General features: G+C 35.5%; 1 long non-coding RNA gene across 1 annotated transcript in view; it reads right to left on the bottom strand.

The window, feature by feature from the left end:
- Positions 1-791: 791 nt before the first annotated feature.
- Positions 792-17,719, bottom strand: part of LOC103672201 — a 45,860-nt gene continuing 28,932 nt past the window's right edge. Inside the window, exon 5 of the long non-coding RNA XR_571114.2 lies at positions 792-2,093. This is a non-coding gene — a long non-coding RNA (uncharacterized LOC103672201). The remainder of the gene's footprint in view (positions 2,094-17,719) is intronic.

The following is a 17,719-nucleotide window of genomic DNA, read 5'->3' on the forward strand; positions in this document are numbered from 1 at the left end:
TTCTGTCCATATCATTTTATTTTAGCCATCATGGCCTCCTAGTTATTTCTAGAACTTATTACGCACTCCTCAGGGCCTTGCTGTTTCTTTTGCCTGAAACACTTACCACTCAGCTATCCAATGGCTCACTCACTTTCTTTATGTCTGTTTTAAAATATCACTTTATTTTTAAAAACCTTCCGTAGGCATCCTATTTAGAACAGCAATCCCCCTTGTCACTTCCTGCACTATACCGTGGTTTTTCTCAATTGTAGTATTTGCCAGCTTCAATTCTTCGCATACCTACCTTGTTTTTTGTCTGTCTCCCCTCACTAGAATGAGAGGCAATATGCCATCATGACTAGAAGCCAGACTCCAGAATTCGAATTATTAGGCTTGCATTTTCACTCTATGACTCACTCTGTGATCTTCAGCAGGTAGCTTTGTGCCTCAATTTCCTCAGCTCTAAAATGGGGATGATGACAGTATCTACCTCAAACTGCCACAATTTTATCCAACAAATAATCTATACTATTTAAGTATTATCTGCGGTTATCATTATTACATTTATTTTTATTATTAGGATTAAGCTCCAAGGATGCAGGGACTGAGTTCTCTTTGTATTCTCAGTGCCCAGACAGTGCCTAGCAATAGTTACTATTAATTAAACGAATGCTGTTTTGAGATCTTTCTTTCTTTTTTTTTAAGACTTATTTGTTTATTTGAGAGGGAGAGAGAGCATGCACGCTTGGTGGGAGGATGTGCAGAGAGAGAAAGAATCTTGAGCGGATTTGGTACTAAGTGCAGAGCCTGACATGGGGCTCAATCCCACGACCCTGAGATCATGACCTGAGCCAAGACCATGAGTCAGACACTCAACCAACTGTGCCACCCAGGCACCCCAAATGAGTGCTATTTTATATGTGCATGATTTTTTAAGGAAAAAATGTTAAGTATAGCATACATGTAGAAAAATGCCCATCATACCTGCACACCTCAGTGAATTTTCACAAATAAATCCATGAGACCAACACATGCTAAAAAATAAAATATTACCAGCCCACCAGGAGTCCTGTCCCAATAGCTATGACCCTTCCCGAACAGGTAATCACTATCTTGACTCCTATTGTTATAGATTAATTTTACCTATTTTTGAAATTTATATAAGTGGAATCATACAGTTAAAACTCTTGAGTAACTGGCTCATTTCACTAGTTGTGGTGTGTAACAGTAGTTCATTCGCTCTCATCACTGCATAGTATTCCAGTGAATGCTGTATTCCATTACAGAATTCCAGTGTGGAACTACACCACCATAGATTTATCCATTCTCTCTGGCTGATGGACATTTGGGTGGCTGGTTTCCAGTTTGAGACTGCTATGAATGGTGCTGCTCTGAATATTCCCAGACATATCTGGTACACATAAACACACACATGTATACAGCTAGAAAACTAATTTACTTTGAAGTAGGGCACGATTTGTTTACCATTAGTAGATCCTGCCTGACAGTTTTTCCAAGTGGCTGTACCAGTTTATGCCCCTGACAGCAATATGTGAAAGTTCCAGTGTTCATATATTTTGAAGTACCATAAATATTGTATGATAGATTTTGTTCTCTTTCCCACTGTTTTCACTGAATACTATCCTTTTATGATCTATACATGTTGTTGTACACATATTCCCTCTAGCCACTGCATAGTATTTAATAACATGCTTTCATCAGTTGAATTCTTTTTTCCCATTTTTTTTGGAATGGTACTTGTCAGTGTAGCAGGGTCTTTGTCTTCTCAACACCCATTCCCCTCTTTTTCCATCCTGACAATTACCTGTGTTCATCCAATTGGCCAAGTGCTCTAGCCCCACCCCCCAGAAGTGACATTTATGTCATCCAGCCAATCATGGTACTTTCACTTCCATTATGACCCTATTATGGCCAACAAAACTTGAAGAGAAGTCTGAGTAGGATGGAACAATGGGGAGGTTCCTTCTGAAAAGGTTTTTTAGCTTTTCTACAGAAACACAAGGAAGAGGTCCTCTTTTCTTACCTCTGGACATTGGTGTGAGATCATGACAGCTAGAACTGCTGCAGCCATATTGTGACCAGGGAGGGAGCTGGAAGAAAGATGAAAAACAATAGCATGAAGCCACCAGCCACCCTACCTCCCGACCTGTTATATGAGAAAATTATTTTAGTTGGATTTTTCTCTCTTGCAACCAAAAGGATCCCATTATAATAATTAAAACATTATATGGGTTATTCTTTAAAATATACTATATTTAAATGGATTCATATAACACTATTTCTCAGTTCCTTTACTCTGTTTTAAATAATATCTATTTGACGCCCTTCATTGACTTTGAGGTTAATTTTATGACACTGATCTTCTAACAAGTAAGTATATCTTTTAACTTACTGCTCAGCATTGGGCAATTTGTTGGTTTGTAATTTTAGAAGAACATAGTTGATTTTGAACAAATATGATCTGCAAACTAAAGGATATCACAATATATTTTGAGTTAGTGTTTTAATCTTGGACCTTAGAAAAAAGTATGGTAGCCCAAAATTTTCAAATATACAAGTAATATCTTCTATAATAAACATATTTCATAACTTTTAGAGCAATTTTGTTTTCTTAATTTTAATTTTTTGATAAGTAATACATACATTGATACAAACTACATTGTCCTTTACATGGATTCTTGATTTATTTGGCCAGTCTTTTATGGGCTAATAAAATAACCACACAGCATAAAAATAACATAATCACACTTGATGGAACATCTGTTTTGTGTTAGGCATTGAATCTGGGCCTTTGCAAGCATTATTTAATCTTACTCCTACAAGCTACCTTTAGTCTAATTTTTAGGAGGATAAAATGAAGCTCAGAGAGGTTAAGTAACTTGCAGATTACACAGCATGTGAGGAGCGGGCTGCAATTTGAACCCAGACCTAACAGATTATAAAACACATTCTTAGCCACTTTGCCATATGACCACTCTAATTTTACTATGATAACTATATGTACATTTAAGACCAGATAAAAGGTTTCATAACAAAGATTTAGCCCTTTAATGTAAGCAAAAATAACAATAAATAAGTAACATTTAACATTTTGGGTCACTTTCTGTGTGTGCTATGCAATCATTCTAAATGTTTAAAGAATATTTAAGAATTTATTCTTGGTTAAAAATATTAACTACTTTACTCTTCAAATAAATCATAAATTATTTAGGAATAAACAAAGCAGCCTCAAAAAATCAGCAATCTTAAAATCAAGTAATATTTTGATCATATTTAACATAGAAATAAATTGGAGGACAATTCATTATTTCATTGTATCATTTGGGAACCTCATCCATTGAAATGAATTTTTAAAAAAAAATCCCAAACCAAACTGACTTAAGCCAAAAAGAGACTAATGTCTTGAGTAACTGAGATCTTCCAGAGGCAGAGCTCCTCTTAGCAGGGATGGATTCTGGGCTCCATAATGTCCCACAGCTTGTTTTTTCCCATCTTTGAGTCTCTATCGCCTACCAGCTACCTCTATTCTGTTGGTCTCTTGCTCAGACTCTAGATGGTATCTGGTACCTTCAAGTTCTCCCCTCCTGACAGCAAGACAAGAAGGAGCAGCTCCCACCTCACATATACTCAAGTTCAGGGCCAGAGGTTAGTTTGCTAACAGTCCTAGAGTTGCTCTGATTGCTCTGGGTTAAGTCACTGCACGCTCCTGAAACTACCACGTGGCAAAGAAGATAAATTTCCCTGATTCTGGTGAATCTTGGTTACTTCAGGCCAGAGTCACTGGTTCTATCTCTGAAAACAACAGGTGAGGCTCCAGCTGTATGAACTGGGACTAGGGGGTAGAGAGGTGAGTTCTCAGAAAAAAATCAGTGGAATTGATGCTATTGTAAATGACCCCACAATGAATCACACTTCCTAATATTTATACCTCTTGTAGTTCCCTCCCTTCAAATCTGGGCCTTATGACGAGTTTTTTATTTTTTTTTTTAATAGACCTTATTTTTAAGGATAGTTTCAGATTTATAGAAAAAAATAAGGCCATACTATGGACATGTCTCATATACCCCTCACTCAATTTCTCCTATTATTAACATCTTATATTTGCATGGTATATTTGTTATAATTAGTGAATACATATTAATGCATTTTTATTAGCTAAAGTCTGTAGTAATTTATTCAGATTTCCTTCATTTCTGCCTAATGTCTTTTTCTGCTCCAGGATCTTCACCAGGATACCACATCACATTTACTTGTCATTGTCTCTTTAGGCTCCTTTTGGCTCTGATACTTTCTTAGACTTCCCTTGTTTTTGATGACTTTGATAGTTTTAAGGAGTGCTGATCAAGTATTTTATAGGATGTCCTTCTATTGGAACTTGTCTGATATTTTTCTCACAAATAGACTGGAGTTTTGGAAGGAAGATCACAGAAGTAAAGTGCCATTCTCATCACATCATATCAAGGATATATACTGTCAATGGATTTATCACTGTCAATACTGACCTTGATCATAGGGCTGAGATACTCTTTTTCCCCCTTCCATTCTATACTTTTGGAAGGAAGTCATTATGAGAAGTCTATAGTTAACAAGTAAGGATTCATGCTTCCCCTCCTTGAGACTGGAGTATCTGCACAAATTATTTGGAATTCTTCAGGGGAGAATTGTCTCTTCTCCCTTGTCTTCTCCCTTTGTCTTTTTCTTGAAAATTATTTATTCAATCATTTATTTATATCTGTATAGGCTCAATGGACCCCTATCTTATATAAGGGTTATAATCCAATGCAATCTTATTTTTTTATTGCTCAAATTGTTCCTGCTTTGGCCATTGGAGGCTCTATCAATTGGCCCCTATGGATGACTAGCTTTTGGACCATTAAAATGAAACAAAAGTGATGCTGTCTGACTTCTGAAGCTAGGTCACAAAAAGCCTTGCAGCTCCTGCCAGGGTCTCTTGAACCCTTACTCTGGGGGAAATAGCCCCCATGTAAGAACTCTAATCCTAAGACTATAATGCTGTGAGGAATTTCAAACTAACCATGTTAAAAGAGAAAGACAGATACCAGCTTCTAGCTCTTCCAGCCATTCTTATATGTCCAGAAGCCATCTTATATGTCCAGCCCAGTCAAGCCTTCAGATTATTCTAGCCTCAGCCACCATCTCACTGCAACCAGATGAGAGGCACCAAGCAAGAGCCCCAAGGTTACTTGAGCCCAATCAATTTACAGAACCATGAGTGATTACAATGAGTTGCTCTTTTAAAGCTTCTAAATTTTGTGGTGCTCTGTGATATAGCAAAAGACAACTAAAACAGATGCAAAAATCTGGTATGGTATTAACTATCAAACTAGAATAAATTTTATTAAACATATTGTGATGACTCCCTTGTTTTATCACCCAGAAGAAATAATTTATTCAAATCAAATTATTTACATGACAAAATGTTAATGAATCTTTTTCTTCTCAAATAAAGTCACTTAACCTCTGGAGATCTCAGGGTAACGTTGTGTTCAGAAACATTGCTCCATACAGATAGTTAGGCTTTCTAAGGACATTAATGTCAGTTCAAAGCTAGTAATATTAGTCTTGAGTAACTCTGCTGTCTGCCTAACAATTAGTCACAGCAAAGTAAACTTCTGAATAGGATTTGCAGGCAGCAGAATATTTAAGAATCCAGAAACCTGAAATGTCTTCCACTGTCATGATGGGAAATAGATTTCTACATTTAAGCCAATCTAAACTTTTGTTGGCCTCTTTACAAGAGCCTGGGGAATGTAAGACTCCATTCTACCAGAGGGCAAACATGTTGCTTTTCTACATGAACTGCACATTTCCAAGAGTTTATGGGGGTGGGGAGGGTTAGGTGGGGAAAAAAGCCAAAACACACCTCCAGGAAAGATAAGATTATTAGCATCAAGATTAGATTAACAGATTCAAGGAGGCTATGTCACATCTTTTTTTTTTCTACAAAGGAAGATAGATTGTACTTCTATTTTATTCCTGGTTCCCCTTTCTTTCCTTATTCCTATTTCCTGTCTCTCACTGAAAGAGTTTGCTCTCAGAAATTTTATTTGCAAATAGTTTCATTAATACATGTTCATTTTTTCTAGAATTTGAAATAATTTACTTGGCTTGAGTTTAAGTTTATCTTGAGATATTTGCCTAATAAATTAATAGAATAAACAAAGCTAAGAGAATTTATTTCAAAATAGTTAAGATCAAAATATTTTTATGGTCTTAAACATTAATTGTGAGTATATGAACATGTACTTGCTAGTCTTAAAGCAAGTCTTACCTACTCACTGGAGATTCAACTTGGAAACACTTACTAATTAGTTTAAGTTACCAAAACAATACAAAGATGTTCCTTTTTAAATATTCACCAAGAGGGGCCACTAGAGTCTAGCGATAGAAGGCTCCTTGAGGTTAGAAATAGGGTCTGGCTCCTGAACATGAAGACTGGACCTTAGGAGGCATTCAATAAATGTTTGCTGAATGAATGAATCAATGATTCAGACTTCAATGATTTAAGTTTAGGGATTTGTTTAATACGGAGGCTTCAAATGGCAATTCATGGGCCAAATTTAGTCCACAGTCTTGTAGAGGTGTAGCCTGCATATTGTTATATTTCTTTTCTTTCCTTAAAAAAGGTACTAAATTCGTTTGGTTCAAAATCTTTTTTTAAAATAGCATATAGGGGGGCGCCTGGGTGGCTCAGTCATTAAGCGTCTGCCTTCAGCTCAGGGTGTGCTCCTGGAGCTCTGGGATCGAGCCCTGCATCAGGCTCCTCTGCTTGGAGCCTGCTTCTTCCTCTCCCACTCCTCCTGCTTGTTTCCCCTCTCTCGCTGGCTGTCTCTCTGTCAAATAAATAAATAAAATCTTTAAAAAAAAATAGCATATAGGGGCAGCTGGGTGGCTCAGTCTATTAAGCATCTGCCTCCGGCTCAGGTCATGATCTCGGGGTCCTGGGATCGAGCCCCACATCAGGCTCCCTGTTCTATAGGGAGACAGCTTCTCCATTGCCCTCTGCCACTCCCCTTGCTTGTGCTCTCTCTCTCACTCTCTCTCAAATAAATAAATAAAATCTTTAAAAAAACAATAAAAATAAAAATGGTATATAGTGTGGGGTGCCTGGGTGGCTCATTCAGCTAAGTGTCTGCCTTCTGCTCAGGTCATGATCTCAGGATTCTGGGATCAAGGCCCATGTTGGGCTCCTTGCTCAACAGGGAATCTGCTTCTGCCCCTCCCCCAATCATGTGCGCGCACGCTCTCTCTCTCTCTCTCAAATAAATAAATAAAATCTCTTAAAAATGGTATATAGTGAAAAGTCTCAGTCCCACCTCTGTATCTTATCTAACCATATAACCCCAACTTCTCTCAAGGTAATCTCTTTTATCAGTTTTTGTGTATGCTTCTAGAGTCTCTTGAGGCAGATTACAAGAAAATATGCACAGATAGTCTTATTATTACCTTTTTTACACAAAAGTAGAATTATACACATTGCCTTTTATCATGCTTTTTTCACAAAAATTACACTTGGAGATCTTTTTCTATCATTATAAACCAGTTAGTTTTACTCATTGCATTTCATGCCCAGCCATGGCAGGCATTTGAGTTATAGCTAGGGTAAAAATATCAAAAGCAGAGTGGGAACAGACACATGTTTTGCCTTGCTTTATCACACCAAAGAAGCTGAGCAGGGATGGGGAGGCCACTACATGTTAAGTTTCTTACACATAGTGGGCACATCCGACATATTAGTTACACTGAATGAATTGCAAATAGAGCATCCACAGATGGTTAGCTGCCCCACTCCACACCTTACACACACGCGCACACACACACACACACACACGCACAAATCTGAAAATGCTAAATCAGTGACAATGCCAGAATTCCTATATGAGAAAATCTCATAATTTCTTTCCCTTTCCTCTAGGCGCCCAACTCCCTTACACTTTCCAGAGGTGAATTCACCAGATGTAGCATTTCCTAGACTTGTGTAATCTCAAGAATTTTAAGAGTCCTTGTTAAAACCAGATTCCCAGCCCCATCCCCTGGACATTCACATCTAGGTCTGAATCTCTGCTTTTAGGATCAGGAAAGTTTAGGAAGACTGTTCTAAGATGTTGCTAAATACATTCTCATGCCTATGTTGAAACAGTTCTCTTAGGGATCAATCATTATAATTAGATCCTCAGTCCCTTATTAGATGTCCTTTCTAATAGCTATTTGAAAGAAATCCTCTTTTAGAGAAGTGCTTCCCCAAGTTTTTCACAATGATAAACATATAAAATATTAATACACATTCGGCACACTAGAGGAGGCCACTGTCAACCAGAGGCAACAAACCCTGGGACTTTGGAAGGATGGCAAGGTGAAAAGTGATATTTCATAGCACAATGCTTGGGAAATTCTGCTTTAGAGTATCTTGAAGAAAACGAGAAAGGAAACTAGCACTTGTTTAGCTCTTATATGCCTAATGCTATACTTAGAACTAAGGCTTTTGTCTTGTACATAATCTACTAAGCATAGACAGATGTGTGTTAATTCCTCCATTTCAAAGAAAAACAAACTGAGACAGATTTACATCAAACCTCTTCCAAACGTAGAGTCAAGAGCTAGAATGAACAGACATTTCTGGCTGCCACATCCAACTTTTTTTGTTGTTGTTGTTACCAATGCCTCAAATGGTAGCCAATACATATCTCAAAAATTAAGTAATATTCAAGCAGGACTAAAATGACAAAACTTTTCCAGGATGCATTTTGACTTCAACCCTAGTTGATGAGTGCTCTGAACACAACCCTGTTTGTGGTATCCAGTCTCCAAGCTGGTCCCCAGTGACCCTGCCTCTTGGTATTCGTGCTCTGATATTCTTCCTTCCACATTGTATCAGGATTGGTCTGTGTGACCAAGAAAATAGAGCGGACATAATGATGTGTGACTTCAAAAACTAAGCCACTCACTCTGGGAGAATCTAGCTACCATGTGGTGAGGATATTTGAACAGCCCTATGGTGAGACCCCTATAGTGATAACTGCCAACAATCATGGGAATGGCCATTGTAGGAGCAGTTCCTTTGGTTCCATCCTTCAGATGACTGCAGTTCTAGCTGATTACTTGATTGCAATTTCATGAGACACCCTGTGTCAGAGCCCCCCAGCTAATCTGCTCCCAAATTCCTGACTCACAGAAACTGTGAGATAATACATGTTTGTTGTTTTAACCAACTAACTGTTGTAGTAATCTGTTATGCATCAGTATATAACCAGCACAGGTTTCTATTATATGGACAGGAATAACAAAACATAGTAGATATTTGCCTCTGTTGTGATCTACATTGGCATATACCATAGTCATTTGAGGGAAGAAAAAACAACAAGATTTTTGTTTCAATTTAAAAAATTAAATAAATAAAATGAATTTTGTTACATTTCCAAACATTTTTAATTTTTTTACTTTGTTTTATCAAGGCCTGGTAGTGAAAGTAGAACAAAACTATCAAGGCAAGGTCACTTCAACTAAAAAGTAAAGGAAAGTATCTACATGAACTTGATGTTTGAACCAGTATGACTGAAAAATCAAGTAATTTACCATGTGGTTAGGAGAACTTATTTTGTAAAACCAGCTCAGTGCTACGCCAGACTCTGGAAATACAAAGAACTGAATTTTCCTCTGACCAAGGTAGATTTTTTTTTTCTTTTCCCTTCCTTCCCTTCCCTTCCTTTTTCTTTTTCCTTTCTTTTGTTTTTGTTTTTGTTTTCTTTTTGGTCATGCTCTGGGAAAAGAAGGCTATAATTGTAATTAGGTCTGAAAAAAGTTCATTTACATCTCTGATAATTTTTGATCATTCATATAAAATATTGCCAAGCAGGTAATTAACAACCAAGGAAAAATATAGCAAATAGGCCATAAAAACATGATAAATAAGTTTTCAATGTATTATATGGATGGCAAATATTATCATGGCACACTCATTTTGGCTTTATTTTTGCCATGTATTTTATAATTATTTTTACCTCCTATCCACCAAAGCAATATGGTATAATAAGTTAATACTCTAACTCAAAATTATTAAATGAGGAAACTCAGACAGGCTAGATTAAGTGCACAAGAGGTTTTTGTAAGTGTTAGAAATAAGCTCAGGTGATATCATCTAGACCTTGGGTACTTGTCTTTCATGTGGCAAATCCCAGAACTGGGGTGGAGGAAGAAGAGGAGAAGAACTGGTAAAGAGTACTACTTAAAGTAACCTCCTTCCCCTTACCCTCATCCCCAGGCATCTGGGATTCTTAAGCTCTTTCCATCCTGCTCTAAATCTTTCATGGGATAGCAATTAGCTTACTGTCTATCCTTATGGCCTGCCTCTAAGCTGTTCACAATCCCATCCTACCAATGATTAACCAAGGAAGGCTGACCAAACATGGACCTCCAGGCTACTACCCAACAAACAGGTACATTGCCTTCTATCTAGAAAATCTTATACATGTGAGAAAAGCAGTTCATCCAGTTATACCTATAAAATTTGTAGGATCAGGCAAGAATACAAATGAAGGCCCATACTTAAAAGTTATAAATCAGGCTAACAAAATTTTAGCTAAAATATGTCTTATCTTCCTATCTTGACAACTTCATAACAACAAATTTTTTTAAATATGTGCAAAGCTATGGGTTTTATAAAATTAAAAGCAAAATAACAAAGACTATTGAACTATTACTGCACCTGTCTGAATAATATTTGGATGAGCAATCAAGATATCCATAATTCATAAAATACTATATATTTTTTCTGTGAAATATGTTTTTCTTGCCTTTGGTTCACCAAGATTACTAATGATGTTAAATCAAGATTTTCACATAATTTGAGTTCTACTGACAGGAAATGCCAAACTGGACAACCTTTCTTGGGTCAAAATTATTACATAGTTTCTACTAATTCCATTTGGAAAAACTTAGCTCTGCCAAGATAGTGACAAATGGAATCATCAATAACATTTTTAAAACGACAGTTCAGAAGTGAACATTTATTTCACATATGCTCAAACATTATAATGGATTTGCATATGATACATTGTTATTGCAAAACAATATTACCAAGAATTTGAATTTCATCGTATACATTGCTATCACATCATGATTTTTCAGGATCTCTTAAAAAATACCTAGATTCATACAGTTTTTCCTAATTCTTCTGTTTTTACATTTTTAATTCTGGAATATTAAAAAAAAATTTGAAAACAGCAGCATGTTGCTCAATTTGGTCAAATTGTTTTTTGGTCTCTAATAGCCAGAAAATAGCCTTTACAGAAATAAGTTTGGGGATTTTTCGTGGGAGTATGTGAACTTCTCCTTTGTAGTTATTTGACCATTTTTATTTCTTCATTTTAATTTTATTTTTTTTCAGATTGTCACTTTTGCTGCATATTGCACTTGCAGTTTCTATTTATTAAAAACTATTTTCTTTAAATTTTAAGTTTTTTTAAATCTTTTTAAAAGTGAAGTAGCCAAACTTAGATCTGCTTTTTCCAAGCTTTTGCTAATATTAATAGCAAGTAAACATTGCTAATCCGCATGTATTAGGGTCAAATTCAATGTTTATCTCAAGATGTTCCACCTTTCTACTGATCCTGAAAATACTGTATCTAATGTTTAATGTTCAAAAAAATGTCAACAACATCAGCAACGTTGAGGCAATCTCTCTAAGTAATAAGTTCAAACTATGCACTAATAATTGCATAAAGAATTGTTCTGAATTTTTCAGCAAAATCACCTTTGTTGTTATCAACCATGTTAGCATCACTATCACAGTTTTGCCCTCAACAATCTTTTATTTTTTTAATGTAATGTTTTTATTAGTTTCTGATAAGATTCTTTTTTTTTCTTTTCTTTTCTTTTTTTTTTTGAGTAGAGCTGACACACAATATTACATTAGTTTCAGGTGTGCAACATACCAATTCAACTTCTCTGTACCTTATGCTATGCTCACCACAACTGTAGCTGCCATCTACCACCATACAACACTATTACAATATCATTGACTGCATTCCACATGCTGTGCCCTTTATTCCCATAATTTATTCATTCGATAAATGGAAGCCTGTATCTCCCACTCCCCTTCATCTATTTTCCTCATTCCCCAACTTTTCTCCCCTTACTTTGTTCTCTTTATTTACAGGTCCGCTTCAGCTTTTTTTTCTTTGTTCATTTGTTTTTTACTTCTCCGTATCAGAGTCATCATTTTTTACCAATCTTAAATTATTGGTCATTCTTTCTTCAAATTTCAAGATAATTCTACCAATCCTAGATACCTGCCATTAAGTTCTATCAATATTGTGCTGTTGTGCCATGAAAGGTATCATTAAGCTTAGATGAATATTGAATATACATTATTCTGTAACTGAACATTATGCCCATGTACTAGCTTGACATACGTTTTTATTCCTGGAATATTATTGGTTGTTTGCTGTTAATTGGCACTTTTTTTTTTTCAGTTCTAGTAATTACATCTGAGCCTTTCTGTGTGCAAATGACATTTCATGGCATTTTAATTGGGAATTTAAGTGTTTCTTATCACAAATACATTCATTGGCTGAAGCCAATCATAACAAAGCAGTTTCTAAGAACAAAAAAGCCAGTTTCTACAATCTCCTATTTGAAAGAATTTTGGAATAAAATATTAAAAATTCTGCCATGTTCATGCAATGGAAAATTCTAATCATTAATTTGAACCTGAATGTGTTTTACTAAGAACATTGTCGGAAGGATATGGCATTGCCATTTCTAAGATCATCATCCAGTCAGATGCTTTAGAGTATTCTTCCCCTATTTGCTAATTTCAAGACCATTCATTTCTCCAACTTCTAATTGGCAGGTCAGAGTTGCTTTTGTTGTTTCTGGGTTATGAAATTGATGTAAAACTGATCTTCTTTTTCATTTTTGTTGTTTTAATTAATAATTAAATCTTCATTTAATAAAGAATGTAAAGTTGAGAGAGGTTTTTATCTGACCTACTTAAGTTGTGGGTTGATGAGAATAAGGTTATTGTTAATTTGCATTGTTTTGATCAGTGGTTACATCTCCATTAAAAAAGAACTTGTTATCTCTTGCTAACAAACTCTATTAGGGCCATGCTCAATAGAAGCCTGCTCACTTTCAGTGTTCCCATATTTTTATTTTTAACTTAAGTAGACCTTCACTCTGAAAATTCTGTATTTCTTTTTTCTTTATAGCTTTTTTCTTTTCTAATCTGTACTTTTGAATTCCCCATTTCTATCAAAATTCTCTATTTTTCACTAGCCCTCATTCTCATGGGTCTAAAAGATTAGAAAGTAAAATGTAGTTGTATAAAGGGTATAAAAATTTAAATATATTTTAATCAGAAATGTAAATTAAAATGCAGAAATATGAAAACTTTTCATGTGTTAATAGTTCTTTTTCTTCTAAAATATACAAAATTATTAAAATTAAAAGATACAATATAAACTATAATGAATATCAAATTATAAAGCAAGATTAAATGCTGAATTTTTATTTTAATTTTTGAAAATTAAAATACTCTCATTAAACATTTAATAAAACTACTTGCATTTCTAGCATTCAATATCCATCTAGTTGCCGATGTTTAAGAGTTGGTATCACACTTTAAGTATATTACATCTAGGCATAGATACACACAAATATAAGAGAGCAATATTAATTGTTTAATATTGCAAAATACTCTTCAGCCATCATTTACAATAATTGCAAATACTGAGGATATCTGGAGTAAGTCCAGAACCATAAATTGCTTTATATGGAGGGAAGCAAGAAAATGGATGCTCAGCACTAGTGGGAAATAAAACTTCATTATGCAGATATATAATGTATTCATGCTGTGAGAAGAAGAATTTGACAAGTTAATTAGTTTGTCTTTCTCTTATTTAAGTGTTTCCGCCTTCAAATCCTCCCTGGACTCCGAAGCATTCTCCTTTTCTCATATTGGAGGTAGCATAACCCACAATATGTCACAGCATTCAGATGTAATTGTTTTTTATTCTTAGGAGGTAGTTAAAAGATGTGGGAAAGCATTTGCCTGTAGCCTGATGGGTGTTAGTCCACAAGCAGGAATGTTTAGTGAAAGAAGAGCTTATGGTTTTTTAAATAATTTATTGTTTATATGTTGTATATATTCGTGATTTGAGAGCCCTCTGAAGCCCAGAGCCTCTTTTTCTCAGATCTAAGTATGGTACTGAGCTCATTCCATATTTCCTCTACTCCTTTCTTAGTCCACTGCCTCAGTATACATCAAAAACCCCTGCCCCCCCATAGCCCAGTTCAAGACCCTGATTAATTTATTCTTCAGCCACTCTGAATTTATTTAGAACTTGAACAGAAAAAGTTCAGACTTTCACATGTTGTAAAGCATTATTTGGGAGGAAAACAGAAGTCCCTGTAGTAAGGATGAAACAGTCAAACTTTTGTTCATGCTGTTCCCTCTGCCTAAAACACTGTGCTCTCCTCTCTTCAGCTATTTAACTCTTATTTAGATCTTTGCTCATTTGTAACTTCCATAGCAAAGCCTTCCTTGGGAGCCACAATTAGTTCACATTTCCTTTGTGTATGTACCCCTAGCATCTTGGTCTATTTAACAGAGTGATGATGTTGTATTTATTTCTGCAATTTGACTATTGTTTGTCTCCCTCCGTAGAGAGGAACCAACATGAGGACCGTTTCTGAGTGTGTCTTGACTCACTATTATATCTCCAGAGCTTAGGCTATGTTTTACACAAAGGCACTCAAGATTTAATTAATTGGGAGCCATTCAGCTGCATCTTACAGTCTGTTTTCTTCCTTGCTTTTAGGCCTTGGTCAAATCATGTTACTAAAGAAAAGATATTTGCCTTTTAGATCTCAGCTTAATATTGTCTTCTTAGGAAAGCTTTCCCAGACCTCTCTGACAAATTCAAGTCCCCTTATTTTTTTATGTTTGAAAAAATTGAAAACTTCATTTGGCCTCCTAATGTGATTTCAAATCATGTGTTCACACCTGAGCACCCATGCTCCAGTGAATTCTCCCCAAAGTTGTGGAAAACAGTATATTGGAAAGACTGTCTTCATGGAGGGCATGTGCATTACAGCAATCTTAGAAATATTTCCACTGGCTTAGCAAAATCTTCAGTGTGGCCACACAGCATGGTCAATTTTAGCAATAGGTGTATTTTCTCAAAATGAATTACTTTGAATACTGACATGGGAACCAGGAAGTACATTTTCTAATATGATCACATTATTTTGAAGTAGTTCAGGATTTATCCTCAGCATTTAGATTTACCTGAACACTAAGCAGCTGGGGAAACATAAACAAATATTTCCGGAAAGTTTCTTCACTCTCTTTTTGTAAGTTTTAACTCCATTACCATGAAATCATTTGTTTATTATAGAATGACTTTCATCCTGGTTCTGCTGAGAACTTGAAAAACTAGAAGAACCAACAAATGACGATAAAGTGTCTCTACATTTTCCCATTACTCTCAATATCTGGTGGACACGGACCAAACTTTAATTTCGCTTCCTGCCTCTTCAGCTTTCCCATGCACATTTGCAGGATATCTGGTCTCTGCCTCTTTGCACAATTTTTCTTGTATTTTAAAAGAAAAGACAGCGAAATTGAACTATAATAGACATTGACATCACAACCCACAAAATAACTGTTGTTAAGTTGAATCAGCAGTAAAGTTTTTCAGTAGATAATTTTTTTTCTCTCATTTGAGTCTTCATCTATTTTAAGAAATGGCATAATGAATTGGAAATGGCGAGTCAAGTTGGAGACAATCCAACAGGGCACCTCATTCTCATGAGTTACTGAGGGTCCATGTGGCCTGGGGGTACTGGCTGGCTCCGTCTCAAACAACTGAACTTTCTACCTAAAGTGTCCCATGAGCAAAGAAGGATTTTATTAAACTCAGTTGGGGGAAATGTGAAAAAACATCAGACTAATTACACTCAAACTCAGTAATCAAGCACTAGTTCTTTGGCTCAATCCATCAGAGAAGCTTTACTAAGTGAGACTCAGAAGCAGAAAAAATAATTTTTTAATGTGTTAAGAAATTAGCAAAAATACAACCTGGAACATGACATTTAACCATGCCAAAAGGCCCAGCCTCCATTTGGAATCAATGAGAATAACCTGGCAAAAAAAGTGTACCATCAAGTTCTGAGAAAGTGAGCACTGGACACCCTGACTCTGTGGACCTAGAAACAGAGGGGAAAAATATACATTTTTTTCCTACTCATATGAAAGCAATGCTAAAATTGCTTTGAGGTCTTCACATAAAATTGCATTTATCTGTTTTTAATCAAGGTAATAGGTTATAAGTAGAGAGTCTCATTCATCTGTTTTTATCAGGTAATAAAATGGAAGTGAGGTCTTAATAAATGTCTATTATCTTACTTCTAGCTGTAAAAGACATACCTCAGGAGTTTTATCTGTTATAAAATAGCAGATGTTTCTGCTGAGATTTTGTGTAAATTCTCTTTGGAGCAAACAAAGCACTTTTCTTTGTGGTAGGAGAGAGCCAAACAAGGAGTCCTACTGAAGGTTTGTCCAATCCCTAGGGATTCTAAAACACATTCTAGCACATTGCTTCGTCTCAGCCTCAACTGGGAAGTGAAACGTCATTACAGTTTTTCAATTATTTTCAAGGGCAGAAATGTTTTAACTTTTTGCCTTTACAAACCATCATGTAAGTATGCTTTTCTTTCTTCCCCCCACTCCCACCTTTGGATTGTTTGTTTTCGGTTATTTTTTAACCATAGGTAAATTTTAAAAATGACTGAACTTGCTAAGTGTTGATCCTGACATAATATGAGTAAATTGAAATCTTTTCTTTCAAAATAATGAAATAAACTTGGATTGTGTTATAGAGGTAGAGACTGCCATAAAGTTACTTGAGACAAATACTGCACAATATTTCTGCACAATTTTCAGTTTGTATCTATTTGAGGGATTATGGTTTTAATAAATGATTCGCCTGCATTGGATGATAATAACTCTGTGGCTTTTGTTAGCTATTTCATTCTTGGCTGAAATTACTCCGAAATAAAGGAAAGTATGTGTTTATTTTGTAACTATTTCATTAGTAGGTTATAAGTTACATTTTCTCATTGGTCAGATTTTATTGAGTAAAGACATGAAAGTAATTTCTACAGGATTTTATTAGCTATCCATGTTTCCAAAGGTAAAGTTGGAAGCAAAATTTCATCCCCTTATCATATTGCATAAGTCTTATTTTTTATTTCTACCCTTCATTATTTAACTGGCCTGTTATACAAAACAGGACTATTTAAAGATGTCTCATAACATTGCTATGTCTTAAAATTTTCCATGACCCATATTTTGGATTATACCTTCAAGACTTCTAAATAGTGAATAACTTTATGCTTATCCAGGATCCAATCTTTCCATTACTGTTTCTTTTCTCTGTCCCAGTCCACAGGTTTTTTAGCATAAAGCAGCCACAAGAAGAAAACATATTTCAGAGGTTCTGAAAGCAAAAGAGATTTGGAAACCTCAAATCCTCACTAGTCTTGAGCCTAGCTGCTCATCTAACAGTATTAATTTATTATCGAATATTATGATTTTGTGCCAAGATAGAGGAGAGGCCCAAAGAGCTTCCATAAGTGGCATTTCAAAGTAAAATCTTATTTAGACTCTCATCAGCAAAGTGAAACCTCGGCT

This window comes from Ursus maritimus, unplaced genomic scaffold (assembly GCF_017311325.1).
Source record: "Ursus maritimus isolate PB19 unplaced genomic scaffold, ASM1731132v1 scaffold_5, whole genome shotgun sequence".
Classification (NCBI taxonomy): Eukaryota; Metazoa; Chordata; class Mammalia; order Carnivora; family Ursidae; genus Ursus; species Ursus maritimus.